A 14,640-nucleotide genomic window follows, 5' to 3' on the forward strand; every position below is an offset into this window, starting at 1 on the left:
TCCTCTGAAACAATCACTGGGGGGGTTTGAAGGCTGAAATCCGCTGTGACTTAAGCTTGACAATGAGAAGTGTTTTGCTGCCTTGCTCCCAGCTCTCCCAGCCAGCTGGGACATCAGCACATTTTCCTCTTCATTCCTCACTTTTCCTTGCCCGTCAGCTTTGGGGCTGGAGAGGATGGTGGTGAGGCTTTTCAAGCCCTTGTGCCAGCTGGATCTCAAAGATCAGGGTGACTCAGTGACAGCTTGGAAAGGCTGGGCTCCTTTCAGGAGATGCTCTTTAAACCCATGCTCACACCAAAAGGCTCGTGGGGCAAGCAGGGCACAGCCAGGAGCCAGTCCTGCTGCCAAACCCTGCTCAGCCTCCTCCCACAGCTCGGAGACACCCGGCTGGCTTTGTCAGCACAGCGTGAATACACACAGATACTGTCAAGGACAGCAAAGAGCAACCAGCACAGCCAGCCCTGCTCTAAGTGCTGCCAGAATATTTATAACCTGACTGTTCTGCCCAGGGAGCTGCAGCCTAATTTAGGCTCCTTTTTCCTGCTTACTTTCCTCAAACACGATATTTTTCTATCATTAATCTTCAGACTCTCATACTTCCAGTGTCCTGAACTGGTGTTTCTCTTTATAGGCACAAGCTGTCCTCCTAGTGCATGGAGCAGCTGACCCAGTCACCTTCCCTGACAACACCCCCAGCTCCACAGGACCAGGCCCATGACAAGGAATAAATCATTCCCAGGTGTCTGTGCACACACTTGAACAAGGTTCATAGAAGTGGTTTCACACAAGAGGCTGCCCAGCCCCAGCTGTATCCTCCCATCTTGATTTCAGAGTGATTTCCAGAATTATTCCTACTCTTTCAGTCATTTTCACCAGACCAGAAGTTGTTCCTGCTCTGCACAAGTGTTTGTGCCGCTCTTCTCACCCTCCCCAAGCTCAGGCAGTGCAGTTCTGTGCCCTGGCACAGACACTAAACCCAAGGGGATTTTAGGAAATTAACTGGCAGCAGTGAGGTTATAGGAAAGTACTTTTTAGCAGAATCAGCACCAGATCTGAAGCAATATTAAAGTTCTGACAGAAGCAGGCACACTAATTAGAGGTAAGTGGAATGCTACAGGATGGCATTTTGTTAAGAATAATAATAATAATAATATAGAGTTTACTGACTGAAACCACTGACCCTCACTGGCACTGGAATGGGAAAAATTATCAAAATGTTTTCATTTTGTATTTCAAATTATAACTCAAGCCCAAGCAAAGGCATTAAAAAAAAAACAGGTATTGAAAAGCCCTCAACACTACCGACAAAAATCAAGGACTTTTAGTTTTGCTAGCTAACAAATAATTCAATTACTCACCCAGCACTAACGTGAGGGCAAAGAACCAGAGCGTTTCCCGCCATCGGCACGGGGGAGATTTAGGTGGGTAATTCCATTAGCACTCTGAAAGTCCCTTCACATAAATCTTTGTGGCATTAATGAGGAAATGAGGCATCAATAATAAAAGGAATTTGGTTCCTTAGCTCCACTTGAGGATCTCAATCAAGGACATCTCAGGTTTCCCACCTCTGCCAGGCACAGCTCGTGCATCCCTAAATCTGCACTCAGGCTCAGGGCCTGGGCTGCACTGCAGTGGCTTACAGGCCTCACAGCGGCCCTGGAAGAAAGGAAACATAAAAACCATTGCAAGTGACAAGAAACACAAGTGCCATTTCCTCAGCATTCACAAATTTGGATGCTCTTATAAACCACTGCATGAAATCACACAGCAAAGAGGAAGAGAAGGAGTTAAGCATTTGGGAGTGAGCAGATCTGCTCCTCGCAGAGAAAACACAAAGCTCTTGACTCTGCAACATCCTCACCGAGTAATTGTGTGGAGGCTCTGGGTGTCACAGCCATTGTTTCATCTCCTTATCGGCAGCACACACCGCCGCCAGCTCTGCGGCGCTTCCCAGAGAGCGCTCCCCCCGGGATGCTGGGGATGCTCACACACACACAGCCCCAGCACCATCAAAGTGCTCCCAGCCTCTGCCCCGCTTCCTGCACGCTCTCCCTCTGCAGACTCACACAACCAGGAGAAAAGGAACAGCTTTTGCTTTTAAGTTAGAAAAGTAGCACGGCTGCTGGGGGAAAAGAGTGGGAAAAAAACAGGGGGAAAGGAAAAAAGCTGGATGCTGTTCCTGTGGTGGGTTTTCCCAGGAAAGCTCAGTCTCTTGGCCTGCTAGACCTAGGGAGAGATAGGACCTGCCAGATAAAATACTTCATGTTTCCCAGCATCTGCTGCTACGTAATCACACCGAGCTTGTTTACAATTGAAATCACAAATAATTCCAAATATTATTTAAAAAAGACGACCTCTCTCCAGTGCCTCAAAGGGTGAATAAAATAGCAACTACATGAATGACAAGCACCTACTTTCCTGAAAGTTCTGTGTGTGAGGCCACAAGGTCCACCTGCCATGGGAAGACAGGAGCTCAGCAGATTGCAGCTGAAGGAAAGGACAGCAGACAGCCAGGACTAACAGGAGGGGACACAGAACCCTGCACATATCCTCTTCTTCAATACCCAGACAGATTTTTGTTTCCTTCCTAATTGTGAAGAGAAAGGAAAATTGTAGTGGCTAGATGAGTTTTTTGGTTCTACAATGCACTCTCTCTCCTCTTCAAAGATACTTGGGGGAAAAAACAGACCAAAATAGCAAGTTTAGTTCTTGATGTCTCTTCCTTCTGACCTACCAATGCTCCACACTTACAATTTTCACAATTTCAAAGGAACTTCTAATTATGCTCCAAGTCTTCAGGACCATGTTAAAGGAAGATACACCTGGACTTGTGGATCACAGATCCAACACTGTTCTGCTGGGCTGCTCATGTTAAACTTTGATCCTCTTCTCAGTTAATGAAGGAAAATCCCTCTCCCCTCCCAACCAAATGCTCAGCTCTTTCCTGCTGGTTGGAGATGAGTCCACATCTCAGCCTGGCAGGCACAACTTCCCCCATGTTGTGCTGCCAAGGACAACTGGAAGAGGCCAAGGAACTGGAAGAAGAGTTGTCATAATGCACTCCTTTTCCACTCAGCTGAGCTTGGAGGGTGGAGACATATTATGAGTATTTATTCTTGCCTTCCCAAGGCTACTACTGCTTGAAAAGGAAGAAAAGCTGTGCAATAAGCTCAGCCTTTGCAAGAGGCCCAGAAGATGCAGCCAAAGCTTTTGTGGTCCATCCTTCCATCTCCTAGCCAGGCCTTTACAGACATGGATTAACGCAAGTCCAGCAGCAATTTCAGGGCCTTGCCTTCACACAGGAGATGTGCAAGAGCTGTGCCTGCAGCTGTCCTGGCCCCAGCCTGGCTAAAGGCTTGGCTAGATCTGGTTTGAGCAGTGTTGTGCCTCTTACCAAAATCCAGAGCTCTGCTACAGCAGGAGCTGGAGCAGCTCACGCCACCCCAGAGCCGCCTCTCCCAACATATTTATCCCTTGAGGCTTTATAAACCATTTTTTGCAACTATGTTGGCAGCTCTAGAATTTAATTGCATGTCTCATGATATTGGGTGGTGCTTTTAATGAAAGCTGTGGCTCCTGGGGAATGAAGGAATCCCAAGGTTCATATAATACCAATTAAGTCTTCTAATTGCAGCTGCAACCTGAGAACACCCAGCAAGAAAATCCTCAAGGATGGAAATCTGAAGGTAAATAAAAAGACCCTCTTCCTTTCCTGTGCAATTCTTTGTGTAAGAAAATGCTCTCAGGGTTTTCAAACTAATGACATGGGAGGCCTGAGTCACACGTACAAAGCTTCAGTTTAGAAATACTAATATTAATACAGAGCAGGCTGGCAGGGAGAGAAGATAACAATGGCTCTAAGCATTAGTAATGGCTTATTTTTCTACTAATAATAAGATTAAAGCACTTGGAAGCAGGTAAAACACATACCTTAGCAGCAGCCATTGGAAATAGGGTGACACGAGGCAGTTTAACAGCCAGGCAGAATTACCAGTTGCATCCCTTTGACATTGATACACCACCAGGGTGTGAATTCAGTAGGATTCAGGGATTACAGGGAAGCTCTGGAGTATATGGAAGAGAAGAAAAACACACCTGAAGTTTAAATGACAACTACAGCACTGTGACTTATGTCAAGTTTAGATCTGGAAATTAATATCCTACCCTTTCTTAAATCTTGGAGCCTAGGAGTCAGTAAGGAATAAAACCTGCAGTATTTATGATTTAATGGGAAAGGGTTTGTCTGTTTTCACAAATCCAGCTGGCTTGCAGAGGAAGGCAATAAGGATGGCCAGAGTCTGATATTCTGACTGTAAATGACGATTCCTTTCTGCCATTGTTTTCTGGTTATTAAATTCAAGTTGAAAAGGCAGTTTTCCTCGTGTTTATACACCCACACAGTTAATTGGAAGTAAAAAGATGTCTGTTTATGGCCAGGAGTGCTACCCCTGTTTGGGAGAAATAGGTTATTGTGCAAAATTCATGTAATTGGTTTCCATAGCCCAAAGCATATCAGGAATAATTTCTTATAGCAGAGGAGCAGATTTATGCTGAAGTGTCCCTTGAAATTTCTCATTCAAAGGCTGATGGCTCTAATGACTGCCTTCAAATTGCTATCAGTAAAAGTCTATGCAAAAATGAAATTCAGCGTGCAATTTGGCAAACAGCTGTACGCTCCCAGCCTTCAGCCCCTAATCTAATCTGGGCTCTAATTTCTCTTTGTGCAGATTTGCAATGTACACAGGCTCGATCTTAATAAGGCCATTAGCACAAGGAGATTTGCTCAGGCCCACGAGTGCCTGCAGAAGGAGATCCTGGGTGCAGTCGGCTGGCTCTGGGCCAGCCCCATCCCTCACTGGTGTCATTCAGGCATGAAGGGATGCTTGGATTTTCCCTTTTCCCAGCAGGTCTCTGGCTGACCCCAGCACACCAACCTCAGTCCCAGTCAGCCCAGCCCGTGCCTGGATGTCACGCTGAGCCAGAATGGGGAGCCGCTCCCAAGGCCTGGGACAGCCTCCCTCTCCCCAAGGAGTCAGCATTTCTTCTGACCCATTCCCTGCTGCCCCAGAGCCACCAGGAGGGAGGTGCAGGAGTCAGGAATTCCCTGCTTTCCCATTCCCCTCTCCCTTGGGGATGAGCCGCCCGCATTCCGCGCGAGGAGCCGCCTCTGATTAAATTGAATCAAATGTCTGTGTTTACGAGACGTTTTGACCGACAAATCATTTTCCCTGTCAGACTGAGATACGACAATGATGATAACTCAAATTTCTCCAGTCAAATGGCTTTGGAAAGCTTTCCTACCATTACAGTCCGTGAATGTCAACGGGTTTAGCTAAGTGCAGGCAAAGACTGATGGCAGCGCTTTCTGCATCTCCTTTTCCCACCAGAGAGCTCTCTGTAATGCTGCCTGGCAGGTCTGCCCCAAGAAAGGAGGAAGGAAGACACAGGACATTATTCTTACAATTTGCACTGTGTTGAATTTATCTTTGCTTTGCCCATTAAAAACAGGTTGCAGAAGATACCCCTATGAGTTAAACACTCAATTAATTTCCTTCTGAAAAGAGAGATCTCCCTGGAATACTGAGGTGTCTAAACAACTGAAATATACTTCCAGAGTAAGTAATGACACTACTAGTAAAAGAAAATTCAAAACAACATCATTAGAAAACATAAAACCCTGTAAGAGAATTACAGCTCATTGGAGTAAACGAGTGAATGCAAATCCTGACTGTGAGTCTTGTTTATTTGCCAGCAGTTTCTGGGACAGGAGCCCCAAAATTCCCAAAATTCTTGTGGGAAAGCCCAGGAGCTTGCCACCGCTGTCACATTTAGCCTGCACCATCCAGAGACATCTTTGAGCTACATTTTGAAGCCTTGCTTTGCAAACATAAAAGATCAAACTGGCTGGTTTTGCTGTTTGAACCCTTCCATCCATCTTTAAAAATCAAGAGATTGTGGCAGTTCTCCTCAGCATAAAGCAACAAAACAGGTGAGGAGAGCTCAGACACTGTGTTGAACTACCATCCATCACTCCATATCTTTGCCTTCCTGTTTTTGTAAGTACAGCTGTACTCCCTCCTTCCGTGTCTCCTTCTCTGCTTATTTTCTTTCCAGGGAGATATCATGAGGAAATGAGGAAAGCAGAAAGGGAGAACAAAAAAAGGCACAGCACAGAACACTCTTCTCCATGGAAAGAGGAGGAAGGGGGAGAAAGAGGAATAAAACCTGGGAAAGAGCACAAGGCTGAATACTGCACTGAAAAAAAAAATATAAAAAAAAAAATAAACCCCACAGAGCTGGATTTGCTGGGTTTGAGAAAGGAATATAACAGCAAACTAAAAACTAGCATTCCTGGAGGAATTAATGGAAATATGAACAAACTAAATATTGGTAAGAAAACAGTGTAAGTAAAGCAACAGGGTAAACAGGCAGAGCTACAGTACAGTGAAAGAACACAGATAATTCTCCTTATTAAAAAAGACAGAGTTTTTGCTGGAGGAAAGTAGCAAAAACTATTGACAAAGCAGTTTCAACCAGAAGTCACTGAAACCACTGGAAGCTTTGGCAGTGTCTTAAAAAGACTCCCTACAAGACCCTCAGCCCTTCATGAGCAAATAATTTGTGGGATGAACCAGGTATGCAAACAGCCATGGGCTGCTCTTATGTTATCTTCAAGAATGCAAAAATCACCCACGATGTAGAATTTGAGATGCCTCGTCCATGCCTAGTAACCACCGTGTTAATTTGTGTGAAGAAAACAGGCCCAAAACCTACTTTGTAGCCAGGAAGGTGAGAGCTGGAACCAAAGCTTGTCCAAGCAGTAAGAGTTGTTGCAAAGATGGAACACCTTGGATAAGTCCAGGGGTCTGGATTTCCGCAGCACTGGGGTGTCAGGGGAGGCACTTTGCTTTCATTAGCCCTCCAGCACACGACTGTGCAGAACAGGCACCCAGGAGAGGAGCTCCTTGTCAGGAGCTGACAGGAGGATCAGGGACACCTGGTCAAATTCTATAGGTTTTGGGCAGCTGAAGGTTCCAAGCTGTGCTGGTGAAGGCTGGCAACGTGTTGCTCTTTGGTAGCCACCAGTTAGCAAAACATCCCCGCTTTGGTCTAAGTGTGCGCAAGCAAAACCCTTCTGATGAGCCACCTTCCTCAGGTACCTTCTGTCTGTAGTCAGCAGGAGTTTTCTCTCACCTCACCACAGCACCTGCCCTTACCTGCTGCAAGGAAGGCCTGACACAAGGGGACCTGCTAAACAAAAAGTTTGTGCCAAGGGAGAAGCTCAATCATTCCAAATGCAGACTAAACACGGTGAAAGGATTTTCTACATCTGGGAAATCCACCACTGTATCCTGTTGTTGCAGTTTTCCCCCTTCTAATAATAATCTGTTATCCCAGAGGCACTTCCACCACTGCTATAGTCTTATATTTTAAAAAGAATTTAAAAAAAAAAACCCTTCTCTGCTGTGATATTTCACAAACAACAAATGCACTTATGATGATACAGTAAGAAAACTCCCCGAGTGCTTCCCAAGGCAGAGAGATTGATAGACTTTGCCATGGTCTGTGGGAACTTAGCCTTCATTAAGGTCAAGCTAAATTACCTTACAAATAACTTAACCTCTACCCACAGCTCCTTGATTTGAGCTGACAGATTATGCAGCCATTAATCAGCTCTAGGTCTGGCCTTTGCTTTTGACTTTCAGAAGGTAAACTTATTCCATGCTGCTCCTCTTATTGAGTTTCTCAGATACGTTCATACTCATAAAATAAAAAGTAAAAAGGAAAAAAAAAATCTCATTCTTTACTAAGCACTGATGATTCCTCATGCTTCACGAAAGATTGAACACACCTTTTAATAAATTTGTTTGTAATGCACCAATTTCATTTTGCCTCCTCCCAAGGAAGCAGATTTCAATTTGATGGGCTGGAAGACACAAGAGATTATTTATGGCTGTATGTCTGGGTCTGTAGGCAGCTGCAGAGCCATAAATTTGGAAGACAACACAGTAACTGATCTTCAGTTAATTTCCTGGAAAGTCTGAAAACTTTGTTATGGGTGATTGCTGACAAAGATATAATAACAATAAAATGACCCAAGATGGCCAAACCCAATTTAATAGTTTCCATAAAGATCATTTTTATCAGAGCTCTGTAGGACTTCATTCTCTGATCCGATACCACTCCCTACATATAACCAGTGAGAATTCACTTTCATACCCTGAGATTTGTTTGGCCTGGACTCCTGTAGCTGTGTTTAGCTCTCAGATATGTCTTTAATAAGAAATACCTTCATATCCAAGGGCTGAATTTCACCCAGAGAGGTTGTTCAATGAGGTTTCATTTTGAGAGATGATCAAAGGCCACGGCCTTATCACTCAGTTCTGCTCCAGCTCCCCACAGATGGTGGGTATACACTTGAAATAAAGTTCTGACTTACCATTACTGTCATAAAATGAGTTGTAGAGCCACCCTTTCTTCATTTGTCTCAATTAAAAATATATCTTCTGGCTCATGGGGAAAAAAAAAAAGAAAAGTAAACTCCTATCCATAGGTGATTAATGAACCTGCAGATTTAGTCAATAGCCTTCCAGGGGCCTCTCTACCCAAAGTCCTTCATTTGCTGCCCTTTGTATAAACAAACTTTGTGATTTCTACATTAAGCCTAAGATATAGAAAGAGAATTTAGGTATTTTCTAAAGGAACAGCTTTCTGCAGGGTATATGGAAAAACATTTTATGGGCATTTCCCATAATGGATTAAAGAGTTTTGAATGAAAAAACTAAAAAAATAGTATTTTAATTTCTTATTTCTTATAAAATACTTCTTGTTCTGTTTGACTTCAAAAAAATCAAAATGCAAGCAAGGCAATATTAATTCCAGCTGTTTCCTCTTCCTGTTCATGGGTAACTTTCATAATAATAAGTGAAACATTATCATTTGTTTCTTGCCCTTCCCCAATTAGTCTTTTCTTTATTAGACCCAGCTCTAGCCTCATGATATCCTTATTGTTTCCTAAAAATACATCTCACCCAATTCACAGTGGGGGAAACTTCAAGCTTTTAAAGCTAAAACCAAAAGACAACTCAAAAAACAGGAACAAGAAGGAAAAAAGCTTGCTATTCTGTTTCTTCTGCTTGTTTGGGTTTGTTGTGGGGTGTTTTGTTTGTTTTTAAATGCCACCCCTGTCATTCCTGGGGAGAAGCAGAGGACAGTGCTTGTTTTATGGTTGGGGATTGTTGTACAGCACTGGGTGGCTTCATCCCATCTTACATCACTTGAGTGCTCCACAGCTTGAGCACAGCTCAAGCAGCCCTAGAGCCGTGGGTGTGCATTACAGATCTGTATCTCTGCCTGCACACATCTCCAAGTGTCTCCCACCCGTGTGCAAAGCAGAAACAGATTTTCAAAACCTCAGCAGGCAGTGTGAGGGATGGGTTTCCAGAGGAGGTCCACTCTATTTGGAGAAACTCCATAACCAATTTTTTTTTTTTTTTTAGCACTCAGCAGCACTTTCTGGGATGTCTCTGGCCAGGCTTTCAAAGCTCAAAAGAATCAGCTGGCCTAGAAACTCCACTGCTAATTTCAGTGGCTAAAGGAGAGCTGACCTCAATCATGAGAGCGAGCTCTTCGGGAAAGCCTGGCCACAAAGCTTTCATCTCAACTGACTGCTCCTCAAGCAAGCAGTAAATGTCTTCTGACATTGTCCTCCTACGTCTGTGCCCCAACACATGCACTCTGCTTATTTATAGAATGTGTGAGCTTCACACACATCAGGCTGAGTCCCCCGGGACCAAAGTCGCGCTTGGTTTTGCGCGGCGTGGCCAGTGGTTCTCCTGGGCTCTGAGAGCAAAGGCTGGTCCTGCCCTCCTGCCACGCAGGAGAGGCCAGCAGCTCCCAGTTAACCCGGATTCAGGAATATTTCTGGAAACACTGACAACCAACAAGAGCAGGAGGGAAGGAGCTGATGAGCTCCAGGCTCACCATGCAGGAAGGGGAGCAGAAAGAAAATCCCGCTGTGCCTGCTGCAGAAACCGTCCTCCAGCCACTCGCAAGGGCTGCGTAATTTGGAAAGGTCTGCAATGCACTCCTGCCTTGCTGGAGGGCTGGGAGATGCCAGGGCAGAATAGCAGAGCCTCTCTCCAAAATACAGGATATTTAGTGTTGGAAACACAGCCTTAAGTTCTAGGTCAAATAAAATTCCACCTGTGCTCAAATAGTAAAAATGCAATGAACATGAAATGAAAACCATGCCCACACCACAAAACAATTTTGTCCAGTTGGTTTAGTGGAAGTAACCAATAATTCACCAGAAATTTGAGTTTACTATTTACCCATAAACCTATATTTACTGCATTTATTATAAACCTTAGTTTACTATTAAAGATTAAAAAAAAAGTTTATTCTTTTAGAGCTACTTGTAGTTTCTTTTTGTATTCTATGTGCAGTAACATAAATTAACATAGACAAACCAAGTGTGACAATGCACCAGCCTCCATACAAGAATGGACACAGTACTTTTTACAGGTGCAAAGAATTGAACTGAGGTGTTCAACTACAGAGAAAAAGAAGCCATCATCATGCAAGTATCCCTCTTCATCAGATGTAGGCAGGCAAAAAGATTCCCTGCATCTAAGGCCACAGTGCATTCTGGTGGGCACCGAGCTCTCAGGCAGCTCAATCATCACATAAATAAGCCCTAATTGGCATTCCCAAATGTTTTGAAATTGTATTGCCTGCTGCTGGCACTCCAAAAGTTATGCCTCTGGAGATAGCAGGGGAAAAAAACCCAAAACATCAAAGATCATTTGCAATTAGACGCAACAACCCCGTGCCCAACTGGTGTGTGTCAGGGGTAAAAATAGCATCAGCCCAAATGGTAAGTGCCTTTTGGTTTGTCAGGGATTGAACGTGCAGCACCAAGTGAGAGGTTATTACAGGCTGTGATCAGCAAAGCAGACAATCATTTGCCTTGTTACCGTGCTGCCTGCCCATGTGGACAGCATCAAACAGGCATTAAAGGACACCCCGCTCGCCCCCGAGGGGAACACGGCTGGTGGGTAGCTGGAAACCTCCTCGTTAACAAGCTAACCTTGGAGTCTGGTGAGGAGGCAAGGAAGCGTTTACCAGCCCCTCTATCGATAATTATGGAAAGGAAAATCGTAGCTCGTTGTCGGTCCCAGGGTGGGGAGATAAACAAGGCAGGCCTGGGGCGAGCAGCCCTTCCATGGCAGCTTCCATAGGTAACAGCTGCCAAAAAGGCAATTATCCGTGGAGCTGCTCCCCCCCTGGGGCTGTTCAATCCATGTATGTTTGGAAACTACCCCAAAGCCCTTCTGTGGGTAAGAGGAGTCTCTGTGGCACACAGCCCCTCAGGGACCCTGAAATCCCCTGGTAAACAACAACCTGAAAGGCCCCACGCACGGGTGGGCAGTGGTGCTGCATAGCAGGGCTGAAGTATCAAACACCAGTGGTTTTGTTCCCTGGAGCTGTCATGTTTCCCCAAGGCCCTTCCAACATGTAGGGATGGGGATCTATTTTTAAGTGGAAGGTAGTAACACAGTCCCCTGTTTTTCATATTTCTCTCTCCTGTGTCACCCAGGAGGACTTCAGCAGCTAATTATGCCTCAGCATGCAGCCACCCGCCTTTGTTACAGGCCTAAATCCTGTTCCCATTTGTAGCCCAACTCCTTTATGTCCCCAGCCTCATTGCAAGGAAGGAGGGAGGGCCCACCTGAGCCTGCCCCAGACTCCCTGGGGGCTGCTACCCTACTCCAGCTCAGCCTTTGCATCAAACCACCAGTTATCTTTTCAATTAATTGTGGGTATCATAGTGGTTGACAGCACAACCTTACTACCAAGGGATAATTTAATATGACTAGACCGTAATCAAAGTGTTAATAGCCTCAAAATTTAATCTGTGCAGAAGTAGGATTTATAAAAGGGAAAGGATAACCAGGGCCCAGATGAATAATGTTAGTTGTAACGTTACAGCTAGTTGTAATAGAATAATTAGTTGTGATATCCAGAAATAAAAATTACGCTGCTTTGAGTTCCAGGACGTGTGCCAAAAAGGAGCAGTTAGTCACAGCGATGAGGAACAGTTACACAGTCCATTATCTCATGAACTGCAAGGTCCAGAAATGAATCCTGCACGTCACAGGAAAATTGAGACTCTGCATTTTCAGCAATACACAGCTTTTCATTTTAGCCCTTAAATTAGATCCTTCCTCACTATTGGAATGATGTGCCTTTCCATTTGCAGAAAGGTATCCTCAGAAGCCCTCCTGGCTGAGCTTCACTTTCCCTTTGGGCATGGTCCCAACTTCTCCATCCTGTGGCAGATGAAGCTCACCCCTGGCATCCCCACCTGCTCCCTTCCTCTGTCCTCACCAGTCTTGTGGAGAAAAAAAAAAAAATAAAACCTCAAACTACATTAAATCCCAGCCTTTTTCTGTTTTTTTCCTGGGTGATGATCACCTTGGGTGATGGCTTGGCTGCCTCCATCAACAGGTGCTGCATCCGCGTGGGGTTAGGCAGCCCCTGCTGCTCCCTGGCTCAGTGTTCAGGGCCAAATGCTTTAATCATAGAATGACAGAATTTATTAGATTGGAAGGGAGCTTAAAGCTCATCTTGTTCCAACCTCCCTGCCAGGGGCCAGGACACCTTCCACCAGTCCAGGTTGCTCAGAGCCCCAGCCAATCTAATCCCCTCTAATCTAGCAAGACACTTCTAAACCCCAAGTGCACAAGGCAGCAATAAAGCTGGTGTTCAGCATCATAGTGAGAAAGCAAGAAACTGTGCAAAAGCATAAAGTGATGTGACCAAATTATCTTTTAAATTATGAAGTCAGCCAGTTTTTACCATCTCATTGTTACTCATTCACTTGCATGACAGACACAGAAACAATTGCTTGACCTGGTAGGAATTTTAAAAACAATTACTTTAAATGACTTCCATATCATAAAAGTTACTTTAAAGCCATTTTCTGCTTTTTAGGTAGCGATGAAGAAATTAAATGCTTTTTCAGGTTGTGCTTATCCATTTCTCCTTCATTTCCTCCAGCATACTTTCTTTTCTTCCTCTTCCTGCAGTGACAAGAAGAGAAAAAAAAAGTGGGTTTGTGAAGGAGGAAAACTGGTAAAGAAAAGACAACTCTCTCTAGGGAAAACAGACAGGGAAAAGAGAATAGAAGGTGTGATTTTATTTTTTAAAGAGAAATCACCTGGGATTGAAACAACTGAAACTTTTGTCTCCATCTCACAGACACACATCCCCTCACCCCCTTTTTCTTCCTGGTCCTGGCTGACTTGCACCTTCTGGCAGGCACGTAGGTGCTTGTTTTGCTGCTGCTCCACAGGATGGAGTCACCAGAAATGATGCTCCCAGGAGATGTTTTGCACAGGGTAACAGGAGAAGCAAAGCTGTGCTCTGCTGGCCCTTTCCTCACACACACAGAGCCGTGTGCTGCAGTCCTGCTCCATCCTGCCTGTGCTGTGTATGGGGAAAGACACCACTCAACACATCTGGGAAGTGCTTCCCCACATGGGCACCAGAGCCCTGGCTCAGGGGCAGTTCAACACTGCAGGCTGCAGTGCTCACACACCTATCTTTTGTGGCTGGCACAAAACAAATGCTGCACTGAGCCAGCAAATCTTAAAATGGCCTCATTTTTCTAGCAATGATGCCTCAGGCAAGGCCTCTGTGGCCCAGAAAGGAAAAAGGTTAACTTTTTCTGGAATTCCCTGAACTTGCTTATCTGCTACCTCTCCCTAACCATCTGCCAGACTCAGACACCTGTTATAATATATCAGTTTGTCTTGTGGTGGTTCCTGGAGTCTATCAGCAACCTGAGCAATTAGTATTGTCAGCAAATCATTCATTAACTGAACTATTCAGTTTCAGCTAACTTAAGACTAATTGTGCATTTAATTCCTATCTAGCAAGATCAAATCAATCAAAAAAAAGGACCATGGGTAAATATCAAAGATCAATAGGTAACAAATGAAAACCTTAATTATGGTCTTATCTGAATGCTAACAAAAAAAACCCAAGTAAAGCAGAGGAGATTATTTCATATCAGGTCATTGTGATTATCCTCCTGCTGTCTCCCCAGTTCAACTCTGGCATTACTCAAATACTTGATGAAAAGGCTGGAGTACCTTTTTGGCACCATGAGAAAGCCTCTCTCCCTGCCCACCTGGCAGAGACCCCATGCAGGCAGTTCAATGCCACTTCCAGGGTGAAGAGTGACCTCACAAAAATGGCATTTTCCTGCACACTTTGCCCTGTGAATTGGGAGCTGCAGCTACTGACCTTACTGGCAAGGAGACAATTTTACTGCTGGGTGCTGCTGTTTGTGCAGAAGCATCGAGCTATTAAAGAGGGAGCAGGAGATTGCTCCCTCCTGTGTGTCATCAGCAGAGGTAAATAACATCTCTGCATCTCTGCTGTGCAAGCCAGAGAGTAATTAGGGGGATCTGCACAGGCTTTTGTGTTGATGAGCTGATTATCTGTTCCTGCCTTGGAAGGTTCAGCCCCGTCTTGTCCCCGATCCCTGCGATGGCTTTGGCACAGTCAGGCCAACAAGAATGTGAGAGAAGGAAAGCAAAAGCACTGCAGCTGGCTTTAAACTGTGCT

General features: G+C 44.8%; 2 long non-coding RNA genes across 2 annotated transcripts; one reads left to right on the plus strand and one right to left on the minus strand.

The window, feature by feature from the left end:
• Positions 1-1,390: 1,390 nt before the first annotated feature.
• Positions 1,391-6,286, plus strand: LOC147655154 (uncharacterized). Its single transcript, XR_015281669.1, has 4 exons — positions 1,391-3,686; positions 5,509-5,615; positions 5,756-5,989; positions 6,115-6,286. It is a non-coding gene; the product is annotated as an uncharacterized LOC147655154 (long non-coding RNA).
• A 5,611-nt stretch (positions 6,287-11,897) lies between these two features.
• Positions 11,898-14,355, minus strand: LOC111926678 (uncharacterized). Its single transcript, XR_002863116.2, has 3 exons — positions 14,317-14,355; positions 13,226-13,494; positions 11,898-13,088 (listed from the first exon to the last, which is right to left on the minus strand). It is a non-coding gene; the product is annotated as an uncharacterized LOC111926678 (long non-coding RNA).
• Between the last annotated feature and the right edge of the window lie 285 nt (positions 14,356-14,640).

Source organism: Cyanistes caeruleus, chromosome 2, assembly GCF_971803275.1.
Source record: "Cyanistes caeruleus chromosome 2, bCyaCae1.hap1.1, whole genome shotgun sequence".
Classification (NCBI taxonomy): domain Eukaryota; kingdom Metazoa; phylum Chordata; class Aves; order Passeriformes; family Paridae; genus Cyanistes; species Cyanistes caeruleus.